Consider the following 20,389-nt stretch of genomic DNA (forward strand, 5'->3'; position numbering starts at 1 on the left):
AGTTGTCCACACAAAGGCAGCAATAGGTATGGAGGCTGCAGGTGCAATGCCTCTTGGGCCGGCAACACAACGAGGAGATGGAACAGAGGCTAGGGAAAGGGAAAACACTGCATGATACCCTCTGCCAAATTGGAGTCGGACTTCTCCATGCTCCTTGATAGTGACACGAGGCTATCTGGCAGGCCAATCAATGCACCCAGCATCTCACTGTGCATTCTTGTCAGCTTCCTGGGGTATACCGTCCCATCAAGGTTCTCATCTGACTTCCCTGTCACAGAACTCCTCTGCAACCTTGTCTTCTGGTGAGCAGGCACACAAACTATCCTTTCCCTCTGGCCTGGCTGCAGTCCATTTACGCTCGGTGTTTTATGTGCAGATTCCAACTCTATACTAGCCTCCAAGGTATGTGCAGTGCCTGTACCTGAGCTGGTGGCTACGAGTGTCAGATCAAATGATGGGATCCCTTCATTAGTGCTATGCTGTTGCTCTTTCCTCTTCCTGGGTATGCTGTAGTTGGACAGGCTGCAGTTCTTGGGTATCTGAATGCAGGAAATCAGTAAGGGGAAGGTGGAAGTGAGGGAAGGGGCATGTGTTGCAAAGCAAGAGGTCTGTAGTCACATTATCTGCAGTTAGCTCATTATGCCAACCAGCAGAGTGCTGGTGAGCTGGGAGTTGAGAAGGGGCATGAGTCTGGAACATACCATCATCCTCAGTGTTCTCAGTGATGTTAGTACCACAGGCTCTGTGCAGGTGGCCCCATGATGCTGACAGCCGTCTCCTGCATAGGGGTCAGGTGATGCAAGCTTGTCTCCTCCCAGTTTTGCTCTGCTCCATTCTATTATGCCCCACCTTGTCCTGTAAGAGAGGAAAAAAAGTGAGCGATTGTGTTTGGATGAGGTGCCTGCCACAGCTGAATAGTTGTGGGTATGCAGAGGCAGCAGAAGCTGGGTGCGAGGTGACACCATTAGACTGTATTTGTGAGAATGAGGTGCGTAATCTAGATGTCAGAGCACGAGTCCGGAATGCCAAAGACTGATGGGAAAGTGAAGGGGATGGAGTTTCACTGGACAGTGCGAGAGGTTGCTGGAACGGTAGGTAGGAGGTGTCATGTGAAGATGCATTCATTAACTTTGACCACCTGCGTGAGCTCATTACACTTGTTGTGGCACTGCTTCCAGGTGCTCAGGGCCACACTCCAGGAATTGGCCTCCTGGTCCAATGCCTTTGGCAGGTGGTTCTTGAGGACCTCTTGGTCCCCTGTGGAAACATGGCATCTCATCTCCTATCCATCTCCAGCACTGCACTTAGGCCTCCAGTGTTGCATCCCTGAAGCTCGCTCTCTCTCTTCCATGGTTCTGCATTTGTGCAGTTCCTATTTTCTGCCAGTGTCAATACAGGCAGCCACCAGCAACTCTTGAGAATTAGGCTGGTTGGACCACGAGATGTGTGAATACTGCTCGGCCTCGAGCCAAGCAGTCAGGCAGCCGGCAGTGTGAGCCCTGCTTAGAGCGCAATGCTACAGTCAGGTAAAGGAGGCGGCGGCACCAAATTTGCATGTTGCCCACATCCATGGCAATGGGTACAGGCAGGTCATGAATCCTGACCCCTGCACCCAAAGAATGGTGTAAACCAATTTTTAGTCCTCTGTCCAGGCTTTCACTGTAGTAGCCTGCCAATCGTCTCCTGCTCTACAGGCCGGCTGCTGTTTCATCCTCTTTACAGCACTTGTATGTCTGTCCTCATCCCCAAAAGGCTCCCCTATAGCCTTTGGGTCTGCAGCTTGATCTCAGCTAGTTTGCCAACACTGAATTGGAAAATCAGCTACTAAGTCTTGAACGCACACATGCAGTTTAAAAATACTTGGTGAATCACTGCAGCAGCAGGATGAAATCATAAAACCTACCCTTATTTTATATGAGGTGAGAACAATTACTTTATTATCATGCTGCTGATGATACGTAATCCTACTTCATTTTTATCCTAACTTTAAACAAAAGGATGATTCAACATTTCATAATTGGTGGATATCGGTGGACCAGTTAGCTTAGTTGGCTAGTGTGTGGATCAGATTAGTGCCAATAACATGGGGTTCAATTCCGGTTCTGGATGAGGTTGATACAGCCTGCCTCCTCACCCTGCCCTGTAGTAACTTAGCTGTGGTTTGGTGAATAATTACCTTTGGATAGAGAAGTGAAGAGTGTAGATATTATTCAAATATACAGCAGACAATGTTGCTGTATGGATATTGCACTGTGGCAGTTCGAGTGAGAGGATTTTTCAAAGCAGAACAATCCTGGCTGTAACTCTCTAAAACAAAAAAATAGCCCAGTAAACTTTTCAAATGATAGCCATATAAATATCTGTATTGGTACTTAATTTTACTTCAGACATTTGTACCATAGTCATGGTGTGTTTGAATGATGTAACGGCTTATTTTGTGAATGAAATATTAAAATATTATTTGATCTCAGTGACTACAGTGGGTGAGAAAATGAGAATTGATGGATGATAAGAGATACAGACCGCAAAATTTGCTCGTGTAGAGCCTGGTTTTTCGGTGCTACAGGTGCTGTTTCACCTCCAAGATAGCATCAGTGACAGTGCATGAACATTTCTCCTGGTAGCTGTGCCAGGCTCCATTTTGGTGAGGGCAGTAGAACACACACAGGGGGTGGCACCGAAGGTGTGCAAAATAGGCAAATCTGCTGGGCACCAAGTGTTCTCCATTGACCGCATGGCTAATGACTCTGGTGTACAACCCATGCACACGTAGTTGGCATGCATACAACAAAAGCCACGCTGCCATGAAATGTGATCCAGTAGATCATTGGGGTGCTTAAGCAACACTTCTGCTGCCTGGAATGCTCTGGAGAGGCCTTTAAGTACTTAATCAAGTTTGTGTCCGTTTTGTCATGGTTTCCTGTATGCTGCATCATGAAGCTATAGCCCTTTCTACCAGCTATATGGCTGGCTGGTTGACATTTGCAGTTACCAGGTGCGCGATTGGCGGGCCTGGGAGCGGCTGGGCAACAGACCGCCGACCGTAATTGGCCCCTGACTGCGATTTCATGCTGGCTGGCCAATTAATGGCCAGCCAGTGTGAAACACGCGCTGAAAAGCTCAGCGTTGCCAGGGCGGGGGCGGGAGGATGATGTCACGGCGGGCGTGAGTGAGCGCTGCGAGAGAGCTCCCTGAAGACAGACAGCTGCCTCAGGGAGATGCAGACATTCAAATGATGAAATAAAGGTTTAAAAAGCTGCAAAAAAATGTCCATGCATCACAGTCAAGCATCTGAAAATATACCTCAAAAATGCTTCCCACAGATATTTAATTCTATTTTATTTCATAATGGAGATTTCATCACGCTCTTGGATGAGGTTTGACGAAAAATGTAAAGGCTGCTTGGCTGATTCAGCCGTCTGCCAACCGTAAGGTTGGATGGGCCACGAGAAATTGGAGACAATTATGCTATTAATGGGCTTAATTGCCCTCTTAATTGTTGGTGGACAAGCTTCTGACTTTTGCCTGCGCCCACCGAGTGAAATATCGCACGAGCGAGTGATGACGTTGGGATGCTTGCCCGACATCATCTTATGCGGTTTTACGCCCAATAAGGTTGGGCGCATGCCCGCCCGCAGGACGTAAAATCCTGCCCATTATGTACTTTAGATAGGTTAGAAGTGGGATCTGCACGTAGTGAAACACTGGGCATAAGTAAACTGCAGTCTGGGCAGGTGCCAGCTCCCCAGAGGACAAGGTCACACATGGGTGCTACTGTAGAGAACTCATATGAGCACTTCACTGGGGAGGCTTACATTGGAAGGTATGAGTGTGCTTTCAGCACCACCACTGCCCATGGCCTGTCATGGCCATCTCAATGATGGCAACCATCATCTCCCCCATGTTTTAAATATATGCAGCTATGCCTGTTCTTCCACTGATTAGATATTGATGCTTCCTTGTCCTGCAAGAGAGAGAGAAAGTGTGTCAGTGAATGTGGTGAAATGTCTTTGAGCGATGTGACTATCACGGTTGAATAGCTGGTAGTGGGAGCAAGCTGTAAGATGTGGGTATGAAGGTGAGAAGCAGCTATGAATGTCAGGTATGAGTTGTGATTATTGGCAAGTGAGTGATAGGGATGTGGTAAATTGCACAGTATTCGAGCTGGTGGTGCAGTTTGTGGGATATGGTTTTTGAAGTTGCATTTACTAACGTTGGCCACTTGTGTGAGGTCATTGAGTTTCTTGCAGTACTATATCCAGGTTCTTGAAGCTTAGACTCCTGGCATTAACTGTTACGGTTATCTGGCCTCACTACTTTCATAAAGTTTATCTGAAGGACCTCCTGGCCCCCTGTAGATAGATATCTCTCTGACTCTCCAGCTCCTGTACCAAGGTCTCCAGTACAGTGTTGTAAAATCTTCGTGCTCTTCCAAACTGTGCTGTTCTTGTGGATTTCCTTGGCTAGACTTACTTCTACAATGATTCTCAGTGCTGCAGAACAAGCTCGAGAGGCTAAACAGCCTGCTCCTGCTTCTGTGTTCCAATGCTCCAGCCAAATTGCACCTCCCCTTTAAGATATGCAGGCTGAATTTAAGTAGTACAGTTTGGCTCAAACTTGTGATAGCCTCTCATGATTTTATGCAGCCACTCAGTGTATTTAGTGTTGACTGCACACCACAATCATTTAGATGAGTGGGTGCACAAAGTTTGCGTGCTACCTGGAAGCCACAAACGTAGATTAATCACAAATTGCAATACTCAGGCCTGTTTTTGGGTCTCACCCAACATCGCGGCCATAATTTCTGGAACAGTCTCAAATGGTGGAGCATAATAATTATGCTGCAATTTATTTGCAGATGGTGACAGCAACTATCTCGATATTTATTACAGGAACAGAAACTAAAGCACCAATTATGGAAAGAGCCGTGGTGCCATCTGGAAGCACGGGTTGTGAAAGCATTGCAAACTCCTTTGGGTATTGGCATAGGATAAAAGGTAGGGCAAAGAAAAAGATTGTCCAATCACCAAGAGGAAGTTACTGTCAAAGTCAGAGGGGAGGATGAAAACTCACAGAGTGAGGTTATAACAGTCTGGTGGAAGTGAAGGGGGAGAGAGGCTGCAAAATAAGAGTTCCTTGAGTCTTTGTTCCTTTGCGTACAAAGATAAATTTTTTTATAAAGAAGTGCTGGAAGAGATGAATGGTGATGTGGAGCTGAGGACTCTGATTATAAGTTAAGTGGATGTTCTGAAGAGAAAGGCTGAGAGTGGATTATAATAGCGCGAACTACATGAAGGGCTCAGTGCTGCAATCAAAGTGGCATTGACTATCACAAAGTATCAGTGATCATAAGTGTATCCAAAAGACAGTGTAAAATTTCAACTACCAAACACATCATCCCCTCCTCCCCCTTTTCTATATTCCGACGGGACCATTCCCTCCATGATATCCTGGTCCATTCCTCTATCATCCTATTCCCTTCCCACAACAGCTTTCCATTCAAGTGCAGAAGATGCAACATATGCCCTTTCGCCTCCTCCCTCCTCACTGTTCAAGACTTCTTCAAACATTCCTTCCAGGTGAACTAGTGATTTACATGTACTACTTATAATTTAGTACACTGTATTTGCTGCACAAAATGCGGTGTCCACTACGCTGCGGAGATAAAATGCATATTGAGTGACTGCTTTGCAGAACACCTCCAGTTAGGCCAAAAGCATGACCCCGAGCTTCCAGTGACCTGCCATTTTAATTATTCACCGTGTCCCCACTCTGTCACTTTCTGCCCTTGGCCTGCTGCAGTATTCCAATGAAGTTCAACACAAGCTCGAGGAACACTATCTCATCTTTAGACTGGGCATTTACAGCCTTCTGGGTTCAACAATTTCAGAGTGTATTCCCCCTGGAGAGACAATATAAAATAAGGAGTACAACTCTAAAGGATTTGCAGGAGTAGAGAGACCTGGGTGAATAGGTGCATAAGTCATTAAAGGTGGCAGGACAGGTGGAGAGAGCACTTAAAGTATACTGTATCCTAGGCTTTATTAAAAGGGGCATAGAGTACAAGACCAAGGAGGTTATGCTGAACTTATATAGGACACTAGTTAGATCTCAGCTGGAGTATTGTGTAGAGTTCTGGGCACTATACTTTAGGCAGGATTGTTTTTTTTTCTTTGTTTTTTTTTGGAGCGCCGAGACAAACAATCACCAGCAGCTCCAAGAAACAAAAATTGTGCTTCCGAAATCTCTTGATATCGATTCCGCACGGATAAAGCGCAAGCGCCTCGTCCATGTGCTATTCACAGCAGAAACCCGTGAACACATTGGAGAGTGTGCAGAAGAGGTTTACAAGAATGGTTCCAGGGATGAGAAACTTCAGTTATAAAGATCGATTGGAGAGGTTGGGACTGTCCCCCTAGGAGAGGAGAAGGCTAATAGGAGATTTGATAGAGGTGTTCAAAATCATGAAGGGGCTGGACAGAGTAGATAGGGAGAAAATGTTCCCACTTGTAAAAGGATCAGGAACGAGAGGGCACAGATTTAAATTGATTTGCAAAAGTAGTAAATGCAATGTGAGGAAAAACTTTTTCCACAGTGAGTGGTTTGAGTCTGGAATACACTGTCTGGAAGTGTGGTGGAGGTAGGTTCAATCGAGGCATTCAAGAGGGCAGTATTATTTAAATAGAAACAATGTGCAGAGTTAGAGGGAAAAAAGCAGGAGAATGGCACTGAGTCATAATGGTCATTTGGAGAGCCGGTGCAGACAATATGGGCTGAATGGCCTCCTCCTACACTGTAGCAATTCTGTGATTCTCTGCCTCTCATCTCTTTTGTGTGCATGCATGAAAAAACGCACTCCCGCCTGAGGGAATCCCCCCACCTGCACAGGGAGTGCATAGCCCTTCCTGGCGAACGTCAGACTGGGTGGGCCTTAATTGGCCCACCCACATAAAATGGCAGCACGCCCCCAACTGGGGGCGCTGATTGGAGGGCCACCCGCCTGTGCCTGCACTCCCCCTACGCCTGCACTCTTTCCCCCACCTCCCCCGACACAGGTTGGGGGGGGGGTGGGGGTGGGTGGTGCGTGGGGGAGAAAATGTTGGCCATATAAATGATTATGAAACGAAAGTTTTTTTTTCATTGCACCATTATAGCATAAGACACCCTCTTCCAATATATTTAATAATTTCTTAGAGCAGGCACTTTTTGTAAAACAGTCTGATAGTTGGCGACTTGTGTCAACCCATTACATCTTAGAGATCTCTCTTCTCTCTAACATTACTTTTATGCTGGCTAGGTCTATTCTTAGCCTTTCTTCAGTGACACTTTGTGGAATGAACATTGTCCCAAACAGACCGGTTATTAACATAACATTCTACGGGCAAACTTTTCTCACATTGCCCCATATATAAATATTTGGGTCAGTATATTGGATAAGTAAACCCCCAATATCTAATGCTTCTACCAAGGCCAGCATTTCAGCAGCTAAGATGCTTCTCACTACTCTTTTTATTTTCTTTGGCCTCCCAAGCCAATGGGCAACAGTTATCATTCTTTCCCACCAAAAATATGATAAACACTGCTGTGCTGGAGTACCCATCTGGAAGATTGGTATGTGAAGCATCACTAAAAATGACCAACCTCATACCTTTGGAATCACCCAAGACTGGAAATTGGAGCACACATCTCTAAATTTAATTTTTTAATTTAGTGTTTTATTTACTCTTAGCATTTGCTTAACTGTAGCATGTTTCATCATAGTGCTCAGCTCCAACACGTCATAACTAGCGTCAGGCCTAGCCTGAGTGCACAACCAGTTTAACTGTCCAATCAAACTTCTCAACTGTTCCGTTTTTTCCTTGGTAGCAGGATCCTCTTTTTGTGAGGATCTAACCCGAGTTATTGGGATATGATTAACATTTTCTAGATAAAATTGTTGATTCAATGTCACTCCTAACTTGCTCTGCTTAATGTCTAAACCTATGTATTTAAAAGGCCCTGAAACCTGACTTCCGACCTGGAACTCCTTTATCTTCGATTACCCATTGTTCAAATTCTACAGAGCCTCCCCATAGGAAATCATCAACATGCATGATAAAGATTCCAGCTAGTTTCTCCTTATGGTACTAGTAAAATATCGTGGGGTCTGCCTTTAACTGAATGCAACCTGTTTTCAATAGGACAGATCTCACGGAAAAATACCAAACTCTTGATGCATCATTCAATCCATAAACACACTTGTTCAATTTCCATAGCTTTTCTTCTATATCCCCAGCTTCTTTGGGTGGTTTAAAAAAAAACCTTCCCTTTGAAACTTCTCCCCCTGTAAAAACGCAGCCTTTATGTCAATTGATTTGCACTCCCACGAATAGGATGCCAAAATAGCTGAAATAAAAATCCTCAAACTCACTTTCCCTGCAGTAGGAGTCCACTCTGACACCCTGATCTCCTAGTCTCTCTTCAAAACCTCAGGCTACTAATCTCAATTTGGCCTTATGTGCCATCCAGATCCATCTGAGAGATAAACTGGCTGTCCTCTGTCAGATATTTCAGAATATACCCCAAATTCCTTCCAATTTTCTAACTCTTTCCGTTTGGCTTCCTTTATCAGCTTATTTTCCAATTTATTAACAGCTACTAGAATCTTTGTCATAAGGACTTCTACTGAGATTGCTAGCTTGCTCTTTAGTCCTCCTTGTTAAGATACAGCCTCTACTCACATTCATCGCCCTTTCTGGACTGCTACTATATGAACATTCTCCCGTGCGAACAGAACTCTGTTCGCAAGTCCGTGATTTTTTTCTAGGGTCGCAACCACTTTCTGGTCCACTGTCAGAACTCATACTGCGCTTTCTGGGTTTCCACATCTTTACCTCGGTTTGCCAATTGATAGGTCTTGTCTCTTGTCCTTCATCCTGCCCATTTAGCCAATGTTTGTATTTACCAGTGGCCTTTCCTGCTCTCCTTATGATAGTGGCATCCCTTCACAAATTAGTTCCTTCTGGCATGTATGTTACCTTTGTTCCTACTTCGGAAGTTGCCATTTTAGATGAATAGCATTGTCCTGTTCCCCTATTACTTTGTTCATAGTCAGTCATCCCTGTAGCTGCCATCATCTGCTCCTCATAACTACCCAGTGTATGTGTATGTGAAGTGTATGGTGCCTCCTTGTGTTCTATGTCCTGTTCAGAACCTGTAAAGGTATAGTCAGTACCAATTAACCATGAAGAACGTACCCTAATAGTTTGATTGCCGTGTTGCACAATTATTGCTTTCCCATCACTCCCTATTACCTTGACACTCTTTCTCCTTGTCTTAACTGTATTCCCAATGGTCTTATGTGGTACCTTAGGACTCGCTGAATTTTCTGAAACCTCAGCTTTAATGAAAGCTTTTCTGCCTGCATGTAAAGCATTCAGATGAGCAGAAAAGATGGAGCTAATGCTAGTCCCTTCTAGAGCAGGGGGAGCACACTGACAGCAACTTCAGATTTCTTCTGTACACCAACTGGTACAGACTGTATCCCCCCAACCATTTGCAGGGCTCTTCATGTGCACCACCTATGCTAGTGCCGTTTGTAATTTACAATTTGGTTGATCAGCCAATATTTTATGTAACATGTCATCTGTTACTGCATGGTTTCTTTCGCAAAGACCATTACTAAAAAGGGCTCTCAGCTGCAGTGTGCATAACTATGATGATGAATTTTGAGGTATGTGCGAAAATTTTAAACATTGGCAAATTCCCCATCATTATCTGTGAGGAACTTCGTTGGTGTTCCTAATCATTTCTCCATGATCTTATCCACAATGGTCCTTTTGTCTTTTCTGTGTACCATGGTGGATAGGCTAAATCTGGTATCCATATCCAAGAAGTGTAGTAAAAAAAAAAAATCCCTATCCTTGTCCCAAAATTTCAAGTTCATTGCCACTGCATCATTAAACTCCCTGGCTAGTGGTAAGCTCACAACATGACGCGGTGGTGTCTTGCGATATTTAAGGCAAATTTCACACTAAGTAGTGATTGGTTCAATAGGGTCATCATATCCTTTATCGACCACACCCACATCTTGAAGCGTCGTCCCGTCTTCAGCGTCTGTGGCACCAGATGTGCAAACTGTCTATGTAATTTCTAAATGATCTTTTTGTCCACCAAATTCTTATTCTCAGCAGTTAACAAAACTTTATGAACTTTTTAATGAGAAATCTCTGACTTCCTTAGTGGCAAGCAGTAATGGCCTGACTGAGCAAAATGTAGATCCACATTTTTTCCCCCAAACATGACTGCTCTATCATTCTTCATATCTAGCGTCATCTGAGCCTACATTGCAAATCGGCTCAACAATAGTGGTATCTCACTGGAAATCACATCAGTACTGATAAACAGATTGATTCCTGCTATCTTACATGGGAGGACCACCCATTTGGATGTTAATGTATTGTCATCTCTGAACCTGAAGCAGGTAGAGCTTTCATACTCCTTGACCTTCCGTTGGTCTGCCTTATCAAGACACTCCAGATAGCAGTCAAGCCAGTCCATGCCACACAACGTAAAAGTGCAACCACTGTCCAGAACTGCACAGTTGAAGGAATCTACGATCAAGATACTCATCACCGGATTCATACTCTGATCAATACAATTCCATGATGGCAGTCGCTATCATTTTCAGTTTCAGATGAATCGGTCTCGTGGGTCACTTCAAAAACACAGTTCCTTCACTGTGGGCAGTTCATCGCATAGTGATACTGGGAATCACACCGAAAATACCGATTAACCATACCCCATGCATTTTTTTAGATTTAAACGCCTACGGTCACCGTCCCAGACACTTTGTCTCAACTCTCAAATTGGCTCAGGTTACGACAATTTTCAGACCTCTCGTCATTAACCATATCTTTGTATTGGAATCTTCATCTAATATTTAGTCGACCCCAAAATTCAGCCACCATTGAATCCTCTATCCTTTGTTTCACAGCGTAGTTGTTTGCATTTGCTAAGGAAGTGGCAGGGAACAACTGTTTCCCCAGAAATTTTCAAGGCAGCAGCTATTTGATCTAGGAGAAGTTCTTTTCCCCAGAATTGAACCCATGTTAGTACTAAAAGGCTATCAATGCGAGCACAGTCCAGTAATTTAAATACCAATACTGGAATTTCAAGTTCAAATCCCTGTAGTCTCCTGTACCATTTATCAAAATCCATGATACATTCTTCCATGGACTGATCATCTGATTTCCTAACCTATCAAAGATAGAGCACTTCTTTTCCCTCAGAGGACTGAGACAGAAGTCTTAATACACAGCAATCAATCAGCAAAGCTTAAAGTTCATCCTCTACTACCATGTTACTCACAATAAGAGGTTGTAGTAGAAGAATAAATCCAGGCTGGTCTTTTGGTTTAATCTAGTTTATTTTCAAGATAACTTCTCAGTACTACTGATTTCTAAATAACTTCCACACAAAGTGTTCCAGCTGTATCTTCTTATTCTATTTAGATGGGATAATCAATGCCCATCACCTGTTTAACTAGCAATTGTCTTTAACAAGGTGATTGCCATGCAGTGAGGTGTCAGCTGTGGCTCAGTCCATAGCACCCTCACCTTTGAATCAGAGGGTTGTGGGTTCATGTCCCACTCCCGGAAACCAAGAACTGCAATTGTACTTGAAAGAGTTGCAATCTGTGACTGTTGATAACTCGAAAGAGTTTCCCACTCCCGGAAAACCAAGAACTGTGATTGTACTCGAAAGAGTTGCAATCTGTGACTGCTAATAACTCGAAAGAGTTGACACCCCACCTGCCCCCCCCAAATCTTCAGTTTTGCCATAGCTGCAAATTTTTGCCCTTCAAAGTATTTATCCAATCCCAGAACCACTGCTGCATAAAAAATGTTATCTTCATCTCACCTCTGGTGCTTTTGCCAATTACTTTAGATCTGTGTCCTCAGGTTGATCATTCTGCCCCTAGAAATGTCCAGATGTTAAAAGTTGGCAGAATACTTAGACAGCCACCTTTGTGTCCAGCTACATGCTCCCTTGAGTGAGTTCATTACAAAGCAACATACAAACAGATTCTGGTGACAATGTTGATTGAGAACATTTTTTTAATAATTTCACAATATGTGTCCTGTACAAAACATTACAACATATTAAAACGAAATGATTTTTTTTATTCGTGTGATATGGGCGTCGCTCACTAGACTAGCAATTATTGCCCATCTTTAATTGCCCTTGTTCAGAGGGCATTTAAGATTCAAGCACATTGCTGTGGGTCTGGAGTGACATATAGGCCAGACCAGGTAAGGACCAGGTAATGTCCCTAAAGGACATTAGTGAACCAGATGGGTTTTTACAACAATCAGCAATGTTTTCATGGTCATCAGACTTTTAATTCCAGACTCCTATTGAATTCAAATTTCACAATTTTACTATGGTGGGATTTGAAACCAGATCCCCAGAGCATTACCCTGGGTCTCTTGAATGCTAGTCCAGTGACAACATCACTATGCCACCTGTCTCCATTTTTTTCGCATGTTGCCTCCTGAAGGATGCACCAACTCACTGTGTTGTTCTGTCTGTGTTTTGTATGCTGCGCTCCAACAGTAATGTGCCCAATTAAGAGAGTTAAATGTTCCTTGACTCTCCTCCTGATACCTGAAACCTCATCCATTTTTGCCATATCATATAGATTTTGCAGACTGCATTCACTCACTGTGCATCTGGGCAATTTGTACTGTAGGCATCCAGGTGTTGCTAGGACTGATCGTGGTGTTTTAAAATCTAAAAGTTTGACTCCAGTCCATTCCAGCTGCTGCCGGTGCTGAAGTGATGCACCATTAAGACTTTTCTGCATCCCTCACAAACAGACTCTGAGCAAAAGGGAAAACTCCTCCAAGGCCCTGTCAAAAATAGACCATAGGAATATTCACTGAGCTCACTTTGCTATAGCTATCAAAAACATATTGTATCCCATCCTCCCAAAACAAAGATGCCGTGTGCAATGTATAAAATTATGGAATGCTAGAATCCTGCTGTAGTTCCAGTACTCTGAAAATAACAAAAAACTTCTTAAAAAATCAACTTGGAGAACACAATAATGAAGAATTACAAACAATGTAGTTTACAATCCCAGTGAGTTATAAAGGTCTTGTGGATTGAAAGAAATAATCATAAATATTTGCACACATTATTGCTGTTTTGAAGAAATGAGAAACACTGCGCCATATATTTGGTGTGCTTTTGGCAGTAACTCAGTTAATGCTGAGCTGCTAATGTGCAATATTGAGATCCCTCTGCTACAGGACTTGATTTACAACTAGTAATAAGTTAAATCACCCAGCAGAACATTGAAATTATTCATACTTCTTTAACAAAGGGTCTTTGCAAACGAGTCTGGCTTATAGGCAGAAAAATGGTGATGAAAACAAAGATATGCATAATTGCCATTAATTGCACAAATTAGTAAAGCAATTTATAAAAGCAAAAGGTTAGTTTTGAGGGTGGGGGTGTGGAGGGGGTTGAAAACAAATTATGTGTACCAGCGAACAGAGAAAGCCCTGTGGTGCAATTGCAGATAATATTAACAGGGCTTCTAAAGTTCACTGCATTACACAGGACTGTAGGAAAGGAGCAATTGATTGGAAATATGTTGCTCAGCTTAAAGGAGCAGAAAACTGAAATAAATGATGGATGGAGGAAAGAAAAGCAAACTTGTGAATTTACAACAGCCCATTTTGTTTTATTATAGGGAATTATATTTTTTTCCACTTGGAGTTTGAAGAATTTCTACAGTACACACATAACTGTATTGAATTTTACAGCATAGAAACAGCAAAAACTTGCATTTATATAGAGCCTTTCACATAGTAAAACATCACAAGGCTTCACATGAGTGTTATCAAACAAAATTTTACACCGAACCATATAAAAGAATATGAGGAGGGACGGCCAAAAGCTTGGTTAAAGAGGTTAGCTTTAAAGAAATAGTCCATTTGGCCCGACAGATTCATGCTGGAGTTTATGCTTTACTCCTCCCACTACTTCGCCTCACACTATCCCTCTATGCCTTTCTCACTTGTAAGGAACATATCTTTTTGTTTTCTGTTGGACTGTGGATTGGGATTGCAGTGGCTGCAGCTTGAAGATATGTCTACTGGAACTGGATGAGAGATATATACAATGTTGCATTCCTAGAACAGATTGTGCCATGAAAGACAGATAGTGCCAGAAAGAAGCCCTGGACTAAGGAAGCTGCCTGGCAACAAGATTTTAATTGGCTCCTGACCAGGTGACCAGGTTTTTGTGTGAGAAGCAGTGCAGCAGAATAGTTCCTAACCTGAAAGGAACAAGACTTAAGACCTCTTTCTCCTGTGTGTGGAAGATTCCAGTAATTCCACAATAATAGCTAGCTGGCTTTTTCTGCTCATATCTCTATAATCTGCTCTTTCTTGGAAAACCCCTGTCAAGATGCAAAGGGGAAAAATCACTGTTAGAGACATTGAAAGGCAAGTGCTCAACCAGTGAACTAAATACAGAAAGTGCTGGAAGATCACCTCATGTCATCAACAAGAACTGAAAAGAATTTGAAAACATCGATCAAAATCAACCCATCAAATCCTGTACTCCAGAATTGGTGCTATTGAACTGTTTTTTCCCACCCTTAAAATCCATATTTTTGTGTGTCTTATGTGCCTTGTCTGTATGTATAGGGATTTAAGAAGTGGATAAAGTTTGAGTTGTAGTTTTAGAAATTAGCAGTTTATAATTCTTTTGTCACTGGTCATCCACAGTTTATTCAATAAGCCATTATTTACTTATTAAGTTTACAAACCTGGTGCTCAAATTCTGTTAACCTAAAATAACAGTTCGGTAGAACTGGGGCAAACTGGTGGTTTGATCCAACTTTTTCACATTTGTCGCGGCTCGGAACAGTGGGGCTTGATATTGCAGCGCACTATCTCCAGTGAGTCCTGATATGCTCATGTACCTATCTCGCTTCCCCTTAAATACATCTATGCTAATCATCTCAAACACGCCATGTGGTAGTGAGTTTCAAATTCCCATCAGTTTTAGACTCCTCCCTGGTGAAAACATCTTCTCTGTATCTACCCTATCAAACACCTTCACAATTTTAAAGACCTCTATCATGTCACCTCTTATAGTCTTCTCTTTTGTAGATTAGAGAACTCCAAAGCCTGTTGGGTCTTTCCTAATAGTTGTACCTTTTCAATTCGGATACTATGCTTGCAAATTCTTTATGCATTTGCTCCAGTTCTTCTGTGTCCCTTTTTTAATCAAGAAAGCAGATTTCTGCACAGCTCTCTTAAATATCAAAAGTCCTATATAAGTTGAAATGAACCACATTATTTTATTTGTGCTTATGGTATGAAAATCTGCATTCACCATTAGCAAATTTTAAATCTCTACTTCTAGATCCCTCTACCCCAGCAAGATCGGAAATCTGGCCTCAGTCTCAAGGTTGCTGGTTTTGAGACACTACATGCATCACAAAATAACAGCGGTGATCACCAAAAGCTGCGCCACAGGATAGAAAAGCTATTTAAAAATAAGTAAACCAAGCACTAGGCTTTATTTCTGGAGGGATAGAATTAAAAAGTAGGGAAGTTACATTAAACACGTATTGAGCCTTGGTTAGATGACATTTAGAGTACTGCGTGCAGTTTTAGTCACCGTATTATAAAAAGGGTATAAAAAGGGAGAGAATGCAAGGAAGATTTACAAGGACAATACCAGAAATACGTGGGTATACATATCAGGAAAGGATTGACAGGAGGGGTCTCCTTTCTGTTCAAAATAGAAGGCTGAGGGGTGACCTAATAAAGGTCTTCAAAATTATGAAAAGTTTTGATAGAGTGGTTCCAGCGAAAATACTTCCTGCTGCGGGGAAGAGCATAACTAGAGGCCATTAGCACAAGATAGTCACCAAGAATACAATGGGGAATTCCGAAGAAAGTTTTTTTACTGTAAGAAGCTGTAAGAATGTGGATAAAAGCAAAATACTGCGGATGCTGGAAATCTGAAACAAAAACAAAAATTGCTGGAAAAACTGAGCAGGTCCGACAGCATCTGTGGAGAGAAAGACAGAGCCAACGCCCCGAGCCCGTATGACTCCTCTTCAGAACTAAAGAGAATGTGGAATTCACTATCACAGGGAGTACTTGGTGAATAGTATGGATTCATTTAAGGGGAAGCTAGACTAGCATTTGAGGGAGAATGAAATAAATCGTTACAATTGTAGGTCTAGTTAATGAAAGATGGGAAGTGGTCGAGTGGAGGATAAACACCAGCATAGATTGGTTAGGCTGAATGGCCTGTTTCTGTGCTATGTATCCGAAGTAATCCTGTGTAGTCAGGAGTCTTTTAAATATGGCAGTTACTTATTAATGCTTATTAGTCTTTTGTAAATTCATTTTGCCTTTTAAAATTAAAATGAGTTCTGATTTAATGTTCTACTGCTTTCAAAGACTATAGAGACATATGGAGACGTAAGTCTAGAAATTGAGAACAATTACCAACTCAGGTTTTCTAAGTTTACCCAGGTCTCAAGGCAAGGATTGACACACTTGGAGCTGTGGCTGGTTGGAACTCATCAAAGAGAATGAACTACAGCATTATTTCAACAGAATCACTTCAGCATGATTTGCATCACATACTGAAAGTACAGAAGTCAAGATTACCTGGGCATAATCTTCAAATGGCACCTGCGCTTCCTGTTGACATCAAAGTTTGAAGGTGAGCATTTTATTTTGGGATGAGACAGACCGCTAATGCCCAGGTGGCAGACAGAACAGCCTGTGTTAGACAAAGGACTTTGAATAGTGGGGTGCAATGGTGAAGTTGAAACCAAACATAAGGCAACAAATAAACATTTGATTCTCAGAAACAAGCAATAGTGCAATGCCAAGGAACCAAAAATGTCAAAACATCAAAAGCTTAGTATGGACAATTTTTAGACTATTTTCAATTTTACATTGTGTGTAGGAGGATGCGTTGCTTCAGTGTTTAAAGTTGCAAAGCATTGACCTCAACCTAAGAGTGCAAGTCCTCAAAATTCCTCCTAGGACGGCAAGGACAGGTCTCAACATATCCCAAATTAAGGTTGAAGTTCGTAACATGACGAAATGCTAGTATCCTGCACTCCTTGCCAATGTCAATTGTAAAATCCCAGGAAAAGTACACATCAGCTGCACTGACATTGTACTTTGGTTTTCTGCTTTCTCTGTACAGTAAGTCCTTGATTAGCGTTGACTCGCATAACGCTATTTTCACTTTAACATTGTTAATATAGTGTCAATATATCCATTTAACATTACCAGTTTCACTTTAATGTTGCTTGCCACAGACTTTCTCTTCTGTGGCCTGCCTGCTCACATGACTTTTCCCACAGCGCTTCCACTCTCGCTGTCAGTCCTCATTCTCCCACTGCCAGCCTTGCCCGGTATTGCTCCCCGGCCTTGCCTCCACCTGGCCTTACTTCCCAGCCTCGCTTCCCGACCTTGCCTCTGCCCATTCTTACCTCCTGGCCTCATCTCCCAGCCTTGCCTATGCATGGTCTCACCTCCCAGTTTTACCTCCCACCCTCGCCTCCTGGCCTCTTCTTACCTTAGTCTCTGAGGTCTGTTCCTGCAGCTCTACTCCTGGCTTCACTTCTGGCTCCACTGCTGAACTCACAGTGAAATCTTGTCCTCCATCTAGTAGCAGAGGTTGGCCAATGAAGATAATCAGGACTTCAGCTGCTATCTGAAAAGACCAACTTCTACCACTAGATGGAGCCTGGTCAATCTGAAATTAACATCATTTAGGTGAGTGTACTGTAATTCTTTTTAAAATTTTACATTGTACAGTATCATGTATTCCTTTTATATTTAGTGATGTATTTTATTTTGCAAGTTATTTCAGCTAGGAATGCACAGCGATGCATATGTATGGTACAGTATTTCAACTTGTACATTGGTTATCCCGGGTGGGAAATGTCCATCGGAACCTAACTTTGGCTTTAACATTGATTCCTATGGGAACCTATGATACACTTAATGTTGTTTCACTTAAAGTCATGATTTTCAGGAACAGAACCACAACTTTAAGTGAGGATTCCCTGTATCTGGAATACACCTGTGCAGCAAACACATGGATTAGCAAATTCAGTCCCAATTTCTTTGGTAAGGATCTTGAAGATTGCAGGGGCCTTGAATCTTCACTCTGTAGTTGCCTGTATTGGATAAAAAAGAACAAAAAGCTTTGCATTAATACAGTGGCTTATCACATTTCAACAGTACTTTACAAGAAATGGATTACTTTTTAATATACAACAGCCAATTTGCACATATGAAGAACCCATAAGCAACAAATGAATGATTGAACACATAATCTGTTTTGCTGTTATTTGTTATTCGTTATGGGACGAAAGATACTCACATTCCTTGTTCTTCTTCAAATAGCGCTTTTAGCTCCACTTCAACTGGCAAACAGGGCTTTGAAACATAGAGCCATAGAAAATTTACATCACAGAAAGAAGCCATTCGGCCCATTGTTTCTGTGCCAGCTGAGTTCCACGGTCCAGTTCCTCGTCTGTAACCCCTGTAGGTTATGGCATTTCAAGAGCACATCCAAGTAATTTTTAAATGCAGTGAGGGTTTCTGATTCTACAGCCCTTTCAGGCAGTGAGTTCCAGAACCCCACCACCCTCTGAGTGAAAAACGTTTTCTTCAACTCCCCTCTAATTCCTCTACCAATTACTTTAAATCTATGGAACCTGGTTACTGACCCCTCTGCTAAGGAAATTAGGTCCTTGCTATACAATCTATCTGGGCCCTTCATAATTTTATGCACCTCAGCCTCCTCTGTTCCAAAGAAAATAACCCCAACTATCCAATCTTTCCTCGGAATGAAAATTCTCCATTATTAAAATCCATGCAGACTACATCAAATTTGTTCCCCTCTTCTTATTACCCCCTCAAAAAATTATATCAAACGTAACCTGCAGCATTAAATACTTTATTATGTATGTAATAGAGACAATGGCCAGCAGAGGGAACTCTCTGTCATTGTAATGATAAAGAAAGTGATCCTAGGGTTCTTCGGGTGCTTGTGCCAGGATTGCACATGATGGTAACTCCAGCACTGACCTCACTGGAGTTTACACAGTCAATGGGAGGGTATCTCATTAACATGGCTTCGGCAGGCACGATCACCTCTTTGGACAAGCCTCTGGCACCTGCTCCTGGAGACTGCCTGCCTGCTCGTGGGGGGGGAAATGGGTTGACCAAGCACCTCCTTCTCTGACCCCAGCAATACTCGTATTGGCCCCTCAGCCAAGGGAACCATATGGTACAACTTTTGTTATCTAAAATTAAGTTTTTCAGGGGCCTAAGCTATTTTCCTGGTTGGGTCCCCACAGCTCACATGTGCCTTTGTTGAGATTGTCGTGCCTCTATTGCTACAGCATATGCCATGCCGCAAAAACACTGGTCATGAATAAGCCTGAAGGTGTGGCAAAAGATCAGTGGAACTGGTACACTTCAGGGCCAATGGATTTAATCACTTTTGGGATGGTTTTCAAAGTCTAGCTGGAAGCTAGAAATCTCCTGAAAGGATGTGATTAAAATTACATTGAGGATATCTCCCAAATCGAGTTCAATTGAAGAAAAATGCGTAATGCATCAGTTCGTGCCACTAAACTAGATTTTGCTGTGGAAATAACATGGAAGCTAACAGTGCTCACCATTATTTATGTGTGAATCACACAACAACTACCAGTGAGTGTACGTGCAGTTAAATGCGAAAATCCAGAAGGTGATGTCCGAGATGCGCTGCTTCCCTGTAAACTGCATATAAACACAACTCAATGTCTGGCTCTTGTTCAAATGTATTCAATGGCATGCAGTTCCAGTGCTCAAGCTGCAGGTACAGAATAAATTCACCACAAAATGTTAGGGTTTGTCCACTACAATCGAAGCACCCTTTTAATGGTGTAAGAAGACTTAATTACTGCCAATCTCTCTGGCACCAAAAATTAATTTTACAAATGTGGAGCCTCATCCTTTCCCCTTTAATTATCATTGAAGATATTTTTTTAAAGTAATTAACTTTTTAACATTTTTCTTTCTGTCTCTTTTATTTCTCTATCTTAATCCAATATTTATTTTCCTCTTTTTATCTTTTGTACCTGATATGAAATTTAATTAAATGTTCTAACTTACACTTTCTGGCTCGAAATGCACTGCTCATTAATGATTATTTAACTTGATTGGTTAAAGAGTTAACAGCTGCTTGCATAGTTCACACAGTTCCCAGATGTCATGTAGAATGTGCTGCACCACTTAGATATCCCACTGATGGCAATTTGTCCTTCAAAAGGCAACAGAAATCTATGGGC

At 42.3% G+C, this 20,389-nt stretch overlaps 1 non-coding gene across 1 annotated transcript; it reads right to left on the reverse strand.

Annotated features, from left to right (window-relative positions):
- Positions 1-6,184: 6,184 nt before the first annotated feature.
- Positions 6,185-6,319, reverse strand: LOC144686177 (U11 spliceosomal RNA). Its single transcript, XR_013577874.1, has one exon. It is a non-coding gene; the product is annotated as a U11 spliceosomal RNA (small nuclear RNA).
- Positions 6,320-20,389: the final 14,070 nt, after the last annotated feature.

This window comes from Cetorhinus maximus, chromosome 10, assembly GCF_964194155.1.
Source record: "Cetorhinus maximus chromosome 10, sCetMax3.hap1.1, whole genome shotgun sequence".
Taxonomy (NCBI): Eukaryota; Metazoa; Chordata; class Chondrichthyes; order Lamniformes; family Cetorhinidae; genus Cetorhinus; species Cetorhinus maximus.